At 40.9% G+C, this 18,581-nt stretch overlaps 1 protein-coding gene across 6 annotated transcripts in view; it reads right to left on the reverse strand.

Moving 5' to 3' along the window:
- The window catches only part of THRB (thyroid hormone receptor beta), a 170,519-nt gene that overhangs the window by 81,616 nt on the left and 70,322 nt on the right, over positions 1–18,581 (reverse strand). For 2 of the 6 annotated variants that reach the window (XM_075493160.1, XM_075493158.1), the window contains one exon: positions 7,638–7,708. The exons of the other annotated variants lie outside the window; for them this stretch is intronic. The gene's annotated coding sequence lies outside the window, so the exon portion shown is untranslated. The remainder of the gene's footprint in view (positions 1–7,637; positions 7,709–18,581) is intronic. 6 annotated transcript variants of the gene reach the window in all.

Genomic DNA, 18,581 nt, shown 5'->3' on the forward strand with positions numbered 1-18,581 from the left:
TAGTCTATAAAACATTAAGGATACTCATATATCTTGTATATCTGTAATGAAAGATTGTCAAGATCATTTCGTCTCGTCAATCCATCTCATTTTGAGTAATACCATGTTTTCAAAACTAAATGGCATATTAAGAACCAGAAATTAAAATCTCTTTGGAAATCAGCATCTTACACGCACCAACACGTGTTCGCTCCCTCCCTCCCTCGCTCACTCCTGGGGTACGGCCGTCCCCTGCCTGAAGTCCCCCGTGGTCAGGCACATGGGGGTTTCCGCTGTTTCCTCTCATCCACGCCTTCGTCTTCACCTCCAGCGCAGGGGACCCTCCCAGGAGGCTCGAGCCCAGCTCCCGAGGGCGGGACGGGGTGGAGGAGCAGGCGCGTTGCCCCTGCCCGTCCGAGGGCAGGGGCAGGCGGACGAAACGGGGATCCGGCTGGGCTTTGCTCCAGGGCTGCCACCCTGCTGCGCTCCCCTCTAACACCAGACCAGGCAGCAAACCCCCACCTTATTCGAAGACAGACCAAGCAGAAATTTTTGTCGCTTTGGCAGGGCTGTTTGATTACCGGTCTCAGTCTTGCGATGAGGAGACGCCACCTCTTCCTTCCACATGTACCCAGTTCAGGGGACTGTGCAAAGATGCGTCCATCCCTCTAGGCAAAGCCTGCGCCCTGTGGCTGAGTTAGCTCATGCTCACTCTCCGTTTCTAAGAAGGCATGAGCACTGCCAAGCGCTCCTCACTTGGCCAAGGGTTGTTATTGTTGCTGGGGTTTCTTTCGTTTTGCATTCAACTTCTTAGATTAGCATCAGGGTATCACATATCAAAATAACCACTAGTGAGGATTTGCTGGCCTGCTCAGAAGTGAGGGTTCACCATACCTACAGCTGCATAATTTTACCGTAATGTAGTCTGATATCATACACCCCTGGTTTCTACTTTCTAATAACTTGCTTGCTGCTTTAGCGCTTGGGCTTATGTCACACTCAGCAAGTCTCCTGACTCTTCTCTAAGAGCCTGCCTACCCCCGAAGATCCTCAGCAATCATACCTAAGCCAGTGCCACCAGACTGCACTATTTTGGTTTGGTGTTTTTGTGGAATTTTCTTTTTTTTTTTTTGGTATTCCCAGCTAGTATAGCTCTGCTGGCAAAATACTGTAGTATGCTATAATGTATATAATCTACATTAGGAGTTATCTACTAGCTTACCTTTTCTCCATTATGACTGCTGGGCACCTTGTCAAGACACACACACACACAGAGCGCAAGCTTCTTTTTTTCTTAACCATCTTTTTCTGCCCACTCACAAAGCTAACACTGGCTTGTTTTTAGGTTTGTTTTCATCAAAACCTGAGAAAAGATGTGGTTTTTTGTAACACCACCAGGGCAAGCTATCTGTGGTCGGCTGGCAAACTCTGAAATTCAGGGCTGGGGCAGAAATATTTAGGAGTCAAAAAAAGCTGAGTTGCTCAAGAAATTAAAGCCCTTCTGACAATCTTCCAGAGAGCCCCTGAGGAAAAGGGAGGGAACCAGAGAGACTCAAGGAAAATGGATGGGAGCCCAGCGTGGAGATTCACGCCAGAACGGTTCCTGGCCACGAAATAAGGTTGGCAAGTAGACAAATACAGGCTTTCATAGGCAGCATTGTAAACAAGACATTAAAAATATTAATCCATTTAGATTTCAAGCACCAAGATGAGATTTACTTAAGAAGCAGAATTATGCTGGTAATGGTTCCTCAAACATTTCAGCTAAATGTCAAAACTTTTGCTCAACTGTATCAAGTGAAAATACAAGGAGCTGTTGACACTACAATATTCAAACATTCAATCGTATGGCAGGGCTGGAAAAACACAGAGGAGGGCAAAGGAATGCTTGAGCCTTGGGCAGAAACTCAAGCCCTTGCAAGGAAACTGCATTCACAAATTATTTTTACCTTCATTTCTACACCAAAATAATAAATTGAAGAGGCAAAATGGTTTCTTTAAACCAAGCTTCCTTTCAGAAATCTTTTCAAATAAAACATAAATTACCTCTACCAAAATACTTTGTTTTCAAGTAGAAACACTCATCTAGAACAGAATGTCTTTTCGTGTGAAAGAAAGTTTAAGTAAACTTTGAACACCTAGGACTTTTCAAAAAGTTTCTTCTCTCCTACAGGAATCAGCATGTCTCCCCTCTTCCCCTTAAAAAACACATGCTTATTCTAAATGATTGAATATTTTTTTTTTTTAAATGCATTGGAAAAGTCCCCCCAAAGCAAACAGGCATTCAGGACAATCCTGAATCCATGCTGGCCACTGAAGTGCAGAAACACAGAAGAAACACATGCTTTTTTTGGTGAACGTGGTAAGCATCAGGTCACCTCAAGCCTGCCATAGCCAGGGGACTTACGCCGTCTTCTACATGCTGGTGAGTAGGGTCCACAAGCTGGTCTAGCAAGGGGCAAGAGTGTCAGGGGAGGCCAAGAGGGAAAAACAAGTCCCTTAAACAATGAGAAAAATATGGTCTGCAGTCACTATGCGAAACTCAGGAACTGAGAGAGTCAGGAATGAGAAGATTCCTGTACTGGGTCAAAGGAAAGACTAATATCTCTTGAATCAACCAGGTTGTCCCTCATGGAAGTCCAAGTGCACAGCCTCTGCTCAAGAGAGGTCTTCTTCCCCCTCTCAGTAGCACTGACAATCATTGTAAAATGCCACGTGCAGAGGGACTGAGATATCACCATTCAAAGCACTAAAAACATTCTAAAGAAAAGGCTAACATTCTCTGTTATCTTTAGTCGCTTTAAAAAGCATTATTTCAGTAAAAAGGCTAGAACAGCATCCCATCTCTTGTAACCTAGGATATACTATACAACCCTCAGAATTATATTTCTTATCAGGTTCCTTAAAAAAAGAACAAAATGAAAAGATAAAAAAAAAAAACCACTAAGCTCTTTTCCTTGTTTATATCTGTAGCCACTCACAAACTTATCTTAAGCTTTCCGCAGTATCTGAAATGGAAAATCTGAGCAAAGGAAAACCTCGAAACAGAGTGAAAGAAGGAATAACTTCATTTTGCTTAGAAGTGAAAAAAACTAGATTAAAGTTTAAAGAATCTGAAATTTTATAACAGTTTAAACATTTAAATGCAAATGCAAGTAGCAACACATGAATTATAGAAATTCTGTAGCACTCCTGATCTTATGAATCAGACTAAGAAATTTGCTTTCTGCACTCTCAATGTAACCAGAATGAAATACTGGAATCTCAAATATTTTGAAATTACACACAAGCAGCACATTTAATAGCATTAATTGTAGTAAGTTAGCATTCTATCTCAGATGCATCTGTTTCAAAATGTTCTAGCTGAAGGTATTTTTATGAAAGCTATTTGCCCATTACATACCACAACCAGTGCAACTTCAAAGTCCAGGGAGGCATTTTCATCACACGAAAGGAGAAGCCATTAGCGAAACGCTGCTTGGCAAACAGCAGCTCACATACTGAAGCTGCAGTATTATCCTGGCTTTCCTACGTATTAAGCATAGGACTACGTTCAAAGTAAACATGTGGTCACAATTAAATAATAATTATAACTACCATTTGTGTAACACTATTCATCCAAATAGTTGAAAGCATTAGGTAAATGTGTAAACAATGGGTCTAATCCTGCACCCTTTACTCATATAATACCATGCAGTTCAAATGGACTATGTAGATCTTGTCTACACACAGACTTAATTATTCTCAATTAACTCCATGTGTCAACACTCATTCCAGTGTGTCTTGTTCCTGTTTAGCTAAATCCTCTCACTGCTTACTACAGGTGAACGTACCGTTTCTACATTCTCACTGATTTAACATCACTTTTACAGACACTTTCCTACACGGATCCCACACGGCTTTGCAAATCTCAATACAGTCTCACTTCTCCTACATGCTTCTAAAAAGACAAACATTCTTTTACAGATGAGGAAGTTCACTTGTTGTTAGTATGCTTAAGGGACTGACCATCCCATACTGACTTGCACTGGTAAACCCAGGACATACAATTTCTATTCTCATACCTTAATCACACAAATAGCCTTCTTCATCCATCACGCTCCAGAGTAAAACCACAGGAAATGGTAAGAACAGAGGAAAATTCTGCAGTTTCTAAAAATAAAATATATTTGGAAGCAGACATGCTCAAACCACTTTTATGCATCTGTGGTACAAATGATGTCTGGTACAGAGAACCAAAGTTGCTAAATGAGTTAAAAAAAAGTCACAAAGAACTTGTAGACCTTCCTGACATTTTGTGTCAGTCTGCCTTGACAGTCAAGCAACCGGAGAACAAGGTGAGAGACCAGGAATACCTGAGGCAGATTTCATTTTGGCTCTGTTATGGACTGTTACTTAACTTCTTTGCTTTGGCTGCAGCATCTGTAAGCCAAGCCAAATCATCCCTTCCCCTTATGGATCTTTGGAAATTCATGAAAACCCCTATGGCCCTTTGAAAACAAATACTGTTTACTACTGCTAGCTATTATTTAGCTTTTAGCATTTTTTGCCTTCTAGCTTAAAATTTGCATAGAAGAAAGTCACTGTCACATCTCACTTGCGCCTCGATTTAGTATCTTTTCCTTCCAATTTTAATTTGCCTTTGCAAGAGATGCTCAATTTTAGCTCTTATATGTATTCCATGTAACTTTGGCATACATCAGAAAGCTTTTTTTTAGCATCAGACAAAAGCACTACAAAATGTCATCCACTGCTGAATTGTCAGCAAAGCTCACACTAGCACGACAGTGAAATAGGGTGGGGTTTCCCCTTAAAATCTTCTAATAGGTTTAGGCATTTCTCCCATTTGTTCATTCAGAAAAAAAATTACAATAATTGCCTCACCTAAGCACAACTTGGTCAAACCTGAAAAGAATCTAATGTCACAACAGCAATCCCTACTATAGAAGAAATCCTGCAAAAGTCACTGCAACTGCTTACACACTGTGGAAGGATTTCTCGTGAATTCAGGAGAAGAAGCTGCACGGCCGCTAGCTAGTAAGGACACAGCTCTCCTTGTTCACTGGTAACACCTACAGCTATGTACTCTTAAGCCTGTATATAGATAGTGTTTGTGGACCCTATATGACTGAAAATGTGGATGTTACTGGTTTAATCCACGATATGTTAACAGCTTAATTTTAATATGCAATGAAAAGGACATGTTATATTGAAGTGCATTGCCTTCACAGGTGAGCTTGGTGGGGTTGGAGAGGTTTGCTTATCTCATCAGCTGTACAGGCAGCATCTGTCGGCAGCACAAACAGGCAGCGGGTAGGGGAGCTCTCTTGTCCCGTCCAGCCAAAAAAGCAGCGGAGGTGCTATGCTGTCTCCTGCCAGGACAGCCAGAGCAGCACTCCTGCTCAACAGCACCTCTTCGTTTCTTTTTGCGGTGCCTCGGACAGGACTGCAGCTGTAAAAGCCGAGCAGTCTCTCTCCCTTCCCATGGACCAGATCTTGACAGCGCTGCAGAGGCCACGGCTAAGCTTTGAGCTGAGGCAGAGAAACCAACAGCAACTCCACTCAAAATCAGGCTCTAGCCTCCTCTGCTCCTTATCTGTGCCCTTGTTTTGGGGTCAGGACAGAAAGAGCCCATAACCCTGCTGGCAAGCGCACCTCTGGTACTGCTCCACATCCTCACTTACAGCGGGGGCGGGCAGCACACAGCCCAGACGGGGAAGGGATCCTGGGGGGAATGGGTGTCATGCCGCTGCGCACCACAGAACTGCCTATAAATACAGAGACTCTCAACACTACCTGTTAGCAAATCTATAATCCTGGAGAATTTGTTCACAGTAAGCTGTAAGTCATGCCACACAGGATACAATTCACTGATGCACCACTAAGCACAGCACTGGAACGATTCATGCAAGGCTTTGATAGGTTCTTCTCGTGGCACTGAATTTCAGCCAGGAGGGCTGCGAAACTACCTGAAGTGAAAATGAACAGTACATTAAATGAAAGCACACAGGACAAACAGGCTTGGTTGTTTGGATTTCCAGAGCTGCTTATGAGTAAAAAGCAATTATCAGATTTGACACAATGGCAGGCTAGTCCATGCTTTCAATTCCCTAGCAGTGGTAACTGGCATTTGCTTGGAAAGCTTTTATGCTTAATGCTAGAAATGCAGAATCTAATCTGCCTGATATACAAGGTGGGTTAGTCAAAATAGCCAAAAGTTTTAGCTGACATTATGGTAGGTTATAAACTGCAATAGCTCAGCTCAGGAGTGTTCCTGATAGGAAAAGCAGCAGCTCCAGAGGATAATAACCATTTCAAGCATCTTCGCTAAATGCCCCTGAGTCAGAGTTGGCTGTAAGTGCATCTAGAGAAGATACGAAAAAATGTTCAGGTACAGAAAGAAAGTCAGAACTTTTTCTGAATCCAATTAGGACAAACGAAAGTACAAACTTCAGTTTTTCTTTCATTTTAAAACAGTCACTTCTTATTGCTATAACCACATCTCACTATCACTCCCATAATTTATTTATCACATGATTCACTTATAAACACACCCTGGTACTACCCAAGTTTATCATACCACTGATTTTAAAATTTCATATGCTGCTATTTTGGGGCTCTTGCATCCCTGAAGATGTAGTACTCCAAATCTCTGCGAGGACAATGGATTCTGAGCATCCCCATGGTACATCTTTCTGACATGGAAATAAATCCAGCGCACAGTAAATATGCAACTAATACCAAAACACTTCTTCAGACCTGACCAAAGTGCTGGTTGCATTTAACACTGAATAATGAACAGGTAGAAGCCACTCTTTTAAGAGAGATTATATTTCTGAGTGTAAAACACAGGCCAGATTCTGATGAGATCCTTCTGTTGGTCTAATTTCACTGACTTTGACAGATTTTCTCTAGGCTGAAATTATGCTCTATTGCAGAGACCAAGACCAGGTAAGAGTTCAGTTCAGTTGTCCACACATGACCTCAGGTATCCTGCCTGGCCTCCAACGGCTGCTCCAGACCCCATATGAGTCTGCGTAGGTCATGTGTAGCATCAGCCAAGCTAGATGCCTACCTTTGGTCATCCTTCCATGAACTGACTGCTGTTTCTAAAACATCTGAAACCTGGACAATTGTTTCCCCCTAATTTCTGGTGGGCTGGGTGTTTGGACCCTTGAAGATCCTGGACATATTTCTCCTCCAGGTTCTGAAGCACCACAAACAGAAGATGACTATAGTGATTTCTACGGATCTCACATTTCAGCAGAGCATATTCCATATTCTTCTCAAAGGAAGCTTTGAGACCTTCCTTCTCCTGGGGTGCACTCATGCAGCAATCAAGAAAAAAATCCACCTCAGGCAATTCCTACCTCATTAGGATGTAGCAGAGGCCATTGGCCATATAGAAATGGCAATTCTTTGCTATCTGTCTTTGAAATGCTGCATATCATGACACCTCAAACCTTCAAACTGAAAACTTTTCTGAAGGAAAATCTGATCAGCCTCTTTCTCATTGAATAGGTATACTTCAACTTGAAGCTAATAATAAATTTCCTTCCATTGAGATTTATTTTTAACAAAACAAGTATGTAATCTGAAAAGGAAACCTGAAAATTAGGCTAAATTTTAAAATAAAATATAAAATGTGATGTTCCTACCTTATGCCTGCATCACCTTCTAATAAATGTAATGCAGCTGTGGGAGGGCATTTTCAGAAGGGAGGAAAGTCCTAGGAAACAAAATGCTTTTAGTAGAATGCTGAATGGTTTCATTGAGTATTTTTAGCCTGGCCTCTTGAGATGCTCTGCAAACATTTGCAAAACTCTAAAACAGAGCCAGGGTTATGTCACTATCTTTGGTACAAATAATTTGTTAGGAACTATTTTGTTCTGGCACAGGGATATATCAAGAGAGGATGCGTGAACTGGCTTGTTTTCTTTTGGATTAATGTTGTTTGTCAACTGAAGGCTGTCTTTATGAGGAAAGAGCGAGGTGCCAAGAAGTACATTTTGCTGTGCCAAAATTAAAGGGAGGAGTTCAGAAGCAGCCTTTTATTACCTAATTAGTTTTATCAAATGACACAGATCAGCTAACAGGAGATAACTAATAAGAAAAAGGGGTCTAATGAAAAAGTAAGTTATCAGCTGGATGCTCTCCAGAAAACAATTATCTCTCTAGGTAAACAAGTACTACTTTTGGGAGGTCAGACACAAAGCACAAGGAATGGAGGTCTTCTCAGGATACCAACCCTCAGTGGAGTTGAAAAGGAAGAAAAAAGCAGTGGGATAAACTACACTGAGAAGAGGGATGACTTGTTATTAAAGGAGCTAGTATCTTTAGATGAAATTATTCCTATCTGGCCTATAGATATCCCACCAGTTGGGGTTTTTTTGAAACACAAATCAAGTACAGCTTGCCAGATTAATATCTCTATTCAAAATGAAAATTAGGACTACAATAAGAACAGCCACATTCACCTGCTCAAGAACAAATTACCAGAATAACTTTTTTACAGCTAGCGGGGAAAATGGCAGCTCACAGATCTTATTTTATCTTGATTGCCCTCGTAAGACTGGAAAGGATGATCACAAAAAGAAAGAGAGAATTTTAGATAATATTCTGCTTTATCCAGAATAACCAAATGTAGTATTGGAAGGTATTTAACATGTACTTAGGTTCCCTTTCCATTATTTTCCCAATTGCATGATCTAAATTAGTCAGACAATTCAGACTCATGTGGCTCACATTCAGATTACATCAACTTTTAATTCCTAATTTGAACAATACTTTCATGTTTTCCATTACTATTTGCTTATCTAGTATATACCTAAAAATACGCAAAACCTGTCTGATTATTTTAGCTAGTAAAATGACACCAGACACACATAACAGCACAAAGACATTTAAGACGCCTTGCTAGAAAAAAAAAATCCAAAAATGAGGATTTAATTGACTAAAGACTTGTGCCCCCCAGCAGCTTGAAGAAAAGCAACATTGATTTTCACAAACATTCTTTGAGCACTATAAGTGATGCAGCAGAAGAGTTTTATTATGCTATTCTTTCCCTTCATCCTCCCCCTCCTCCATCATCAGTTGATTTGAAAACAGACGGGGCAAAGAATTTATGGGAAAATGCTCTATCTCTTGTGGATGACAGTTCTACCTTTACTGAAGAGCTGTGGGGACCACAGAGAAGTTTCATATATATTACAATAAACTATAGCAAGGACTTCTAGATGCAGAACTATTAAAGGAACCTAAAAATCAGTCACTCTAAATGAAAATACCAACCACTGCACCCCAGAACTATGTTAAGAGAAGGTATAAGATGTTTATGAGGCCTTGGCACAACCTGGGCAGGGCTGGGTAGCACTGCCGGAAAGAGTGATCCATTTGGTTCCCGTTAGCACGCTTTTCCCTGCACGGAAAGGCTGATCTAGGGACGACGTAAGAGTTAAGATAAGACATCTCGACGACCCTGCATCCAGCTGAGAGCACCTGCAGGGACGGAGGCTTCAGCCTAGACTTAAATTGCTGATCCAGACTGCTTTCCATGGGAGCGCCAATGTTCCCAGCAGCCTACACGTGGAACAGGTTATCACCACTCCTCTGTGTCTGAACGGACTTAGAAGTCTGATATTGGATTTTGGCATCTCTATAATAAGACAGTCCAGGAAAAATAACAGAAAAAAGAGAGAGCAATATGGGAATGCAAATGAATGAGTTCACACAGGCACAAATAGAAAGCAGGTTTAGTTGAGGAATGAAATTTATTCCATCTGCCATCCACCTTTAAAGCCCTGCAACAGAGTCTCGTGGTCTTCACGAGCCTCCAAGTGTCTCCGCAAGGAGCAGGGATTCTCTGCCAAAAATAGTCAGTCTTCACGTTCCTCCAGAGAGTCAGTCCTTGGCTGGCAAACCTCAACCGCTGCGATATCCAGACCTGCACATGGATGAGGTCACTGGCCACGATCAGCACATCAGCATGTGTGGTGCAGGTCTCAATGCGCACGAGAGCCAGCTTCTCCCCTAACATATGATCCTTTGTTCCCACCAAATAGTACAGTCCCACTGTAGTTTCTGTTCTTCTCGCCCCACCCAGCCACCACCTCCTTCTTGTTCTTTCTTCCAGCATTTCTCCTTACACTAGGATTGACTGCAAGGCATCGTGCCTGGGGAAAAATGATCCTGAGCTCTGCCCACCTTGAAAAGACTCGCAGAGGAGGAAAAACTTGGCAAAAACAGGACTGTGTGCCAGGACAGTGAGCAAAACCAGAAGCGTAACCACCACTCTTGCCATGACCATCTGAAGATTCAGTGAACCACCTTCCTTCTCCCAAAACAACCTGTCCAAACAACAAATTACCATTTTAACTGCACATCCTTTCTCTTACGAAGGGTTTCTAGCAGGCTTTGATCATATGTGTTGTGCAGATGCTGAATTTCCAAATGCTTTGCTTACTTTTTTCTTTTAATCCTTTCCCTTCTGCGTGCCCTAAGCAGCAAGTATCTACTACGGCTACCAGAGACCTAAGTAGCACAAGTCCCTGGGCTCAAAGTCCCAAATCAAACTGTTTAATGCTGGGCAATGATTTTCTGGGTTCAGTCAGGCCACCGAGATTTATACAGCTCTACCTATAATGTTGTGAGAAGACTCTTCCCATAAATGGGTATACACCCCAGGGTGCAGCCAGAGCCATCTCCTGAGATCATCATTCCTTCACACCTACGGTGTTCCTGCAGACAGCTCCTCTGAAAATTATAAGCTTTAAGGCAGTGTTCTCTGCACACCACCTTTCTTCTCCACGTTTTCGCGGGAGGTTTCAGCCTTCCTGCCTGAGCATCCCTGACACCAGACACATCCCAGTGGCACAACGTGAACCCATCAGAACAAGCTGAAGGAAAGGCGTTCATGCTTACTGCTGCTTCTGCCATAGCACCCTGGCATTTTCAATCTGGTCCTAGGAGTACCGAGGCTAGATGCAACAACGCATTGCCAACCTGTGGCCACAGCAAATACCAAGACCTCTCCACAAAGATTGAGTTGGTTTGGGAAGCATACCTGAATATCGGAAAAAAATTATTATAAGGAATGTGGGCAAGAGAGGCCATCCAAACAAAAAAGCCTCACTTGACCAGATCACTGACCTTACCTAGGAATGCAGGCACCATACACAGGAGGAAAGTTATTTGCTCTCAAGCTGCAGTTAACATCCAGATTCAGATGCTCTTTTCCACAAGCAAAAGCTGTGTGTAAGGTCAGAAGGCAATATATCACATTTCATTTTGGATCACCTTATTGTTTAGGACACACACACAAATGCACAAATATCAAAGGCTTTTTGAAATTAACAGTGATTGATTATGTAAGGCAAATGTAATGAAAACACAACAGTGTCTCTTAGCTAGGGGTAGAGAATACTCAGCCAAAGCCTTCCTCTAACTCCCACTGAGAACAACGCAATATGGAAATAACCAAAATTCTGTATTAGAAGAATGAAGACTGAAGGCTTTCTGCTAAGTTATTGTTTTCCTGAATCATTAATTGCAAGACAGCTTTCTATGTCACAATAGCATTTCAATTACTGACCTTTTATTGTATGATAAATTTACTGTATATTTTTGAGGATGGACAAAAATTTTATAATTATTCTAATATGCATAGTAGTAATAGTTATAAAGGACACTGAGCATTTGGTCCTCGGTTTGCTGTTATAAAACTCAAACTAGGCAAATAGATGATAAGGAATTAACAGGTTTAACAACGTGTGATTAGCTGCAGTCATATTAAGATAGAGCAATTCTTATGCACGTTAAGATTATTTAATTAAGTGATATGCATTTCAGCAGAATGCACTGGATCAGAATGTGTGCAAGCTGCATGCAGGTTGAAAAGAAAGTGTTGTAAATTCAACACACATAGATGGGAACTGTCACACAGCCTGTTACTAAGGATTATCCAATACTTCCCATAAGATCCGATTTGCTTATAGTTTTGCCAGACTAATTGTCTGGGCTGAAACTTTCCATGTTGGATGTGTGCCTCAGGCTATTTTTTTCTTACATCAGCCAAAACTGTTCAATGATTTCCAAGATAAAAGCCAGGAAAAAAAGACATTGTTTTACAGTGAGAAAATAATATCTGGTAGCTCCTCCTTCAAGAATTCAAATATCCTTGTTTTAAACAGGCAGAAGGTGCTTTTTATTCAGGGAAGTGGCTTTTGCCAGGCCAGTTAAAACCAGTTCAAATCTGATGACACTCCAAATCTCTGCAAACTTGTGAGAGGTGCTGGATATGGGGTTTAATGCTAGGTACCAGTGACAAGCACCATCCTCACGCAAGGCGAGGAAGGTGAGATGCCTTCCCTGCCATTGCTGCTGCCTGTGTCGCAGCCTGGGAGGTCAGGCGGGGCCGAGAGCAGGACCAGGCTGACCCACGCTCCCAGGGGAAAAACCTGCTGAAAAGAGGAGGAGAAAGAAGGTATACCTGGCCCGTATAGACCACTTATGCAGAGAACAGAAAGTAGGATCCCCTGAAGCAGAGCTTAAAAAGAAGAGGATTTAATTAGCTGACTGAAGTGACTTGGATAATGAGTTTACGATGAAAAGAAACAGCTAGACAAGGTCACAGGTGGGGTACAGCGCTTGCTTTGCAAACTCTGTGTGTTGTGTGTGTACAGCACTGAACTAAAAGTCAAATGCACTTAAAAGGATATCCTAACATGATACCTCAGGAATGGCCAATGCAAAGCTGACGTTCTCAGACACCAACTATAACATGCTGCTCCTAAATATTTAGGCATATTTAGGCATCTCTGTGCAGGTATCTGGTTATTTAGACTCTAAGCATCCCATTAACTGCAGTCAGAAATAAACCTCTGTTTATCAGGAGAAGATCCCTCTTTTTAAAGGGTTTATAAACTTACCCCCCTGTTTCCATGATTAGAAACCTATCTTTAAAAAATGAGAAAGAAGATTTGAAGTACCTCAAACAGCAATCAGGCGGATAGCTCTTACTGAGGTTTTTAAGGAAGTTTATGCCTTTGAAAATCTTCCCTGTTTCCTTACAAATCCGGCTATAGGCAACTTCATTTCAGCAGTCCTGGGCAGAGGACGCTGGAGCTACCAATCTCGACTGAGAACAAAATGTTAAACAAAAACCTTTGGAAAGACAAACAGTGTGTTTACTCTATAGCTACTGTGTAGCCCAGCGCACGCCTCCTTAGCCACCTACTACCCAGCCGTAGTAGCAGCACAGTCGGTGCGGGCAAAATCCCTGTGCTCCTGCCTTCGGAGCAGCCACAGCTCAGACCCAGCTCCAGCACGTCTGCTCCACCACGGCTGCTGCCGTGCCTGCGCACCCAAGGTCACCCTGCCAGAAGGCAGTGGCAAAGACAGGGAAGTCCCGATCCGCTGTCCTCTGCAGGCAGGCGAGCGGGATGGGTACTCCGTCTCAGCACAGGAGAATTTCTGAAGGTTTTCACTGATTTCTGCAGTGATTTTTGAGCAACAGCCAGAAAGGAACCGCAAGCGTTGGTTAATAATTTACCCTTCTTGTGTTGGTTGCTCAACATAGCGCGGGCATTGCGCATGCAACTACACCACAGTCCGGAATCAAAATGGAATGAAGGAAGACAGGAAACTTTCTGTAACAGGAGGATCAAGGCTGTACCCTGAGATTATACTTAGAAATATACATAGAAATGCATTCATTTAAACTACGGATTGGAATTTATTTTTTCCAATCTTCAGCTCACTTTCTATGTTGTTCACCTGTTCTTCTTTCAGCAGTGAATTCCACTTTCCACAACTAGCTGGTTATACGATGAATTCGTCTAAAAGACAGAAGATGAAAAGGAATGCTGTGCAGTTGGACCCTTCTTCTCTTCCTACCCCATACAATATCATTTATTCCCACAGATATAAACTTCAATACCCATTATGACAACACTATTTTCATTGATTATGTGCTTATTAATGCCAACTTTCCTTCAGCGAAGAAAATCACCTTCTCCCAGGAGAGAGATGATTTGCAATTTCATAATAATTGCAGTGTCTCTTAAGTAGTTCTAATTTTAACAGGACTAAGTACATCTTGTTTTACAAGGATGGCAGAACCATTACACAGCACAGTGCTACAACCTTTTCAGAATGCAAGCATTTCCTTACAGATAGAAAAAAACCAGATCTAATTCTCTCTGAATTATTATTTTTCTTATTATTTAAGAACAGAAACATATTGGGACTTTGCATACCATGCATTTAAGAAGACAAATACATAAAAACAAGAGATTCAGAAAAGTTAGGACCTTGAATGATTTTCTTCCCTCATTTTAATGTAAACTATTAGATAACATTTGAAGAATTTTGGTGATGAAAAGGAACACAACTGAAACTTCACAAGATATGTATCTGTCAAAGACAGATCTTCTACTTTCCAGTCCTGTTTCTCCATTGCATAAAACTACTCCCATTAGCGCTGGCTGATGTGGCATATGCTCGCAATAACGTGGCAAAAGAGTGGCCTCAGTGGATATGTAGCTTCTCCCCCCCCCAATTCTGGATGCATTCAGTCTTAATACTTGTCACTGTCATTATTTCTTCCCTACACAAATTAACTCTAGAGCTAGCAGGGGAATCAAATAAAACATACTTATAATATAACTTATACTGCAACTTCTTGATTTATATTTGATCTAATTGCTAAACAGCCTACTAGAGACTTGCTAGATCTGGCCCAAAAGTTACCATCAACAAATTATGACAAAATGTGTGTTCATGCACGTAAAGTGAAAAGAATTGCCTCAGAAAAGCAACACAAAGCACCAAGTGAGTTGGAAACGGTCTGTGAAAGGTAGAGGGCATGCACTGTAGGTCTTTCATGCTCTGGTTGTTTTTTGTGAGCTTGATTTATGTATAATTAACCATTTTTTTCCTGCAAATAATGTCATTCAAAGCTGTGCTATCATTTTTACCCCCCAACCTCCTCCCACAGCCACATAAAGCCGTCTAGCTTAAAACGGTGACAACTGAAACATTTTGCCACAGCAAGAGTCCAAAACTCTCTGTGTTGCATAAAATCCCACTCTCTTGTCTCCCTCCTGCTCCTCCTATCATCACAAATTCATAAACTGTAACTCTCAGTCTAATAGAGCCTTGGCCAAAATTCAAGCTCAATAATTAATTACATTTTGCCTCTCCAAATTCTCACACTAGGCTGACTAAGAGAAATAACTCTTCTTTTCCCCTCCTAGACCACAAGTTTTTATATGGCTAATGGACACAGCATTCCACCTCTGAGAGAGCTGGGAGGTTAACTGGAGAGAAATAAGAGATATTTATAATACTTGGATAAGACGACAGCAGCAGATGAAGAGTATTGTAGTAAGTTTGACGTGTATGTCAACCCAAAAGCTAAATCATTGTTCTCTAATTACACTTTCCATCAGAGAATAAAAGCACAGATGATCATACAGGACAGGCAGCTGTCAGGACTTGGTGTCTGAGGGACTATAACACAGACTGAATTATTTGGGATAGGAGAGTATTTGAGATAATTCAGATATGGTTATGAAAAGCTGATAAATCAGTAAAGTAAAACACATTTAAATATAGCACTAGACCTCAATAAAACACTGAAGGCATCCAAACCATTTCAGTCTGAAGAATATGGAGCATTAACACTATACTATGTTCTTAGATAGCCATAAAACAAATCAGTACCTCATGCCACTATTCAGTAAATTACCAATATATCAAGAGAAGGAGAACTATTATGATACCTGTGCTGTGCACATAACATAAACCACTCATTGTGCTGGAATTATAATTGGAATTTTCTTCTGAGGCTAATAGATGAACACTATAACCTTAAGCAGCACTATCACAAGATTTTATTTATTGCATATTTCATGTGTATTTGTAAAGGACTTAATTAGTTTCTTTCCCTTCTGGTACAAAAGAGTGTGCATCATCACTGAAAAAAATTACAAGGCAAGGCTACTGTGAAGGGTATTGCATGTATTTCACAGTGACAAAAAAATGCTGCAATTCTTTCTGAGTACTGGAGGTATCATCAATAAAACCTGTTTTGTTCCTTCCTTAATCTGGTCTGTGTCATATTTGCTGTCTGTGTCACTGTTTTACAGATGCCATGTACCTGCAGCCATGGCATTTTACAGATGCCATGTACCTGCAGGTTGTATCCATGCAAGCACAAGACGTTATTAATATATGGTGACAAACTATTTTTACATTCACCAGATTACTATGGAGAATATACGCAGTGGATGTTGCCAAAAGCATAGGACTGTTCTCCATGAACCAGATAGTAACTTTCGATCCTGTTTAATTTTATGTTTCTGTTTAATTTCGATCCTGTTTAATGTTTCTGTTTAATTTTGGTTTCTAAAAACTCTTCCAATTCTAAATCAGAGCAGGGTAATTTCAGTCCAGCCTCACTTGAAAGCTGGTGTTATAACAATTAATTCAACTCTGGTCCAATTCTTCATTCATTCCACTCATGTTCAATCTTTAAGGCGTAAAGTCTCCACATTCTTATTCAAATAAGGTCCAAGCTACTACAAGCGTAACACCCACTGCATATGGCACCCATGTTCTGATGCACCCTTTGCATGCTCTTGAGATTTACTGCAAGAAGTTCAGGCACCTAAGGCTTGGTCACCTACCCTGACATCAACACCCTGCTGACTGGGCAGAGACTCAGGAAAACAGCTCAGGTAGATTAATTAGTATCATCAGCTTTAGCACAAGAAATCAATCTTCTTCAGCATTGGAAATGCTGGGTCATTATACATTGGCTGAGAGAGACAATAAAATCTCCAAGTTTCCTGAGCATAGAAATGGTAAGCAGAAGGTTTTTACAAATGTTTCCTTCATTCTACATACATTTTAACATTAATTCTGCAAGAAAAAAATGTTACAATAGTTTTTATATCTTGGTACTTCTTTAGATTTCACAAAAAATCCAAGAAAATATACATGAACTTCTACATTATTTGATTTACACATATTTTATATATAAAAGTCTAAATCATCCTGTGCACGTAAACACACATAAAAACTATGACAAATAACTGCTTGACTAAATATACTACTTTCTGTTACCAGGTGGAAAGGATGGAGCCATCAGACAAAGATTACCTCTATGCCAGTGTTTGCTTTAAACTGGAACCTGTTCTCAGAACTATCACCCACGTATGTCCAAAGACTGGTAACCCTACACGTCCCAGTGCAAGAACCCAATTCACATGAACGCTCTTCCTTCTGATCAGATCCATAACCCATTGCTATATAGACACTTCCTATTCATTTCAATTTCTTAACTATTCACATTAATGCCAGGTATGGGGAGACCACAACATACACTGCCTTCAAAACATGTACTGGAGCTTTTCACATCTCCAGTAAACAATTAGCAGGAGTTAATTACCATCTTTTGTTGAGCTGTAATATAATTCCGCTGATTTTGGTACAATTATTTTCAGTTTATACGTATGACAGTCAAGGGAAATGCAGTATCACTGAATGGGTATTTCACTTATTTTTAATCCAAGTGTAGACATCCCAATGCTTTTTTCTTTGTGGTAGGTGTTTGTTTATTGTACATCATCATTTGATTTAGAATGGATTATCACACAGCTCTCTTACAAGCATAGTCATCAATATCATGGTTTTCTTGCTTTCATCCTTATTACTTTCATCTAGGAAAGATTTGCAGTACACAGTAAAAGAGCCCCAATACTGTTGCAATGCCAAAACACATGAAAAGCATCACAAATCCCAACACTTTAAATCATGCTTCCTTCCTCCTCTTGGTCACAAAATGTAATTACAGCTGAATCTAAGTACAATGCACCAATTGTTCTCACAGTATTTTGCATGTGCATTGAGCTTTTTATCTACAGATCCTAATGCTCTTTAGAAGTTTGAATTTAGATCTGCAGACTCCCCACAATACACAGCTAAAAGAACTAGATTCTATGATTAACCGACTACCATTGCATCAGGACACATAAAAGAAGTGCTTTACTTGAAATGGTATTCCCAGTTTGAAGAGGATTCGTATATCTACTTTTTCAGACGATGCACTGAACAACCCCCTCACTCTCATCCGGCAGCTCAGACAGACTCCAAGGAGAATTTATGCTCCTAAACTCAGGACGATCAAAATAGTCTGAAAAGAAAGTGAAAAAGCTGTTATTTCACCTAAGCTACCCTTAGCTCTAGCTGGGTATCCCAAACAGGAGGAAGGGAGGCAACAGGAGCAATGTACATGCTCACTGTGCAAAGACACTTAGGAAAAGTCTGCTCAGGGTCAGACGTATTCTCAGGGCTCATGTGCAAAGACGAACCATCCTACAGAGGGGAAAGGAGCCTGCTACAATCCCATTTTTCAGCTCACATCCAGGCGGCCTCTTTGGGACGTTGGACTTTTCAAAATTTAGCATTCAAAGGAAGGAGGGATTGGATTATCCTTTAATGCGCTACACAGGCCACACCTCTTAAATAATCAACTCATATATAGATCCTGAATACACAGATACAATATAGATATACTACATAGATATAGTTATACTTTA

The sequence above is a fragment of the Mycteria americana genome, chromosome 2 (assembly GCF_035582795.1).
Source record: "Mycteria americana isolate JAX WOST 10 ecotype Jacksonville Zoo and Gardens chromosome 2, USCA_MyAme_1.0, whole genome shotgun sequence".
Taxonomy (NCBI): Eukaryota; Metazoa; Chordata; class Aves; order Ciconiiformes; family Ciconiidae; genus Mycteria; species Mycteria americana.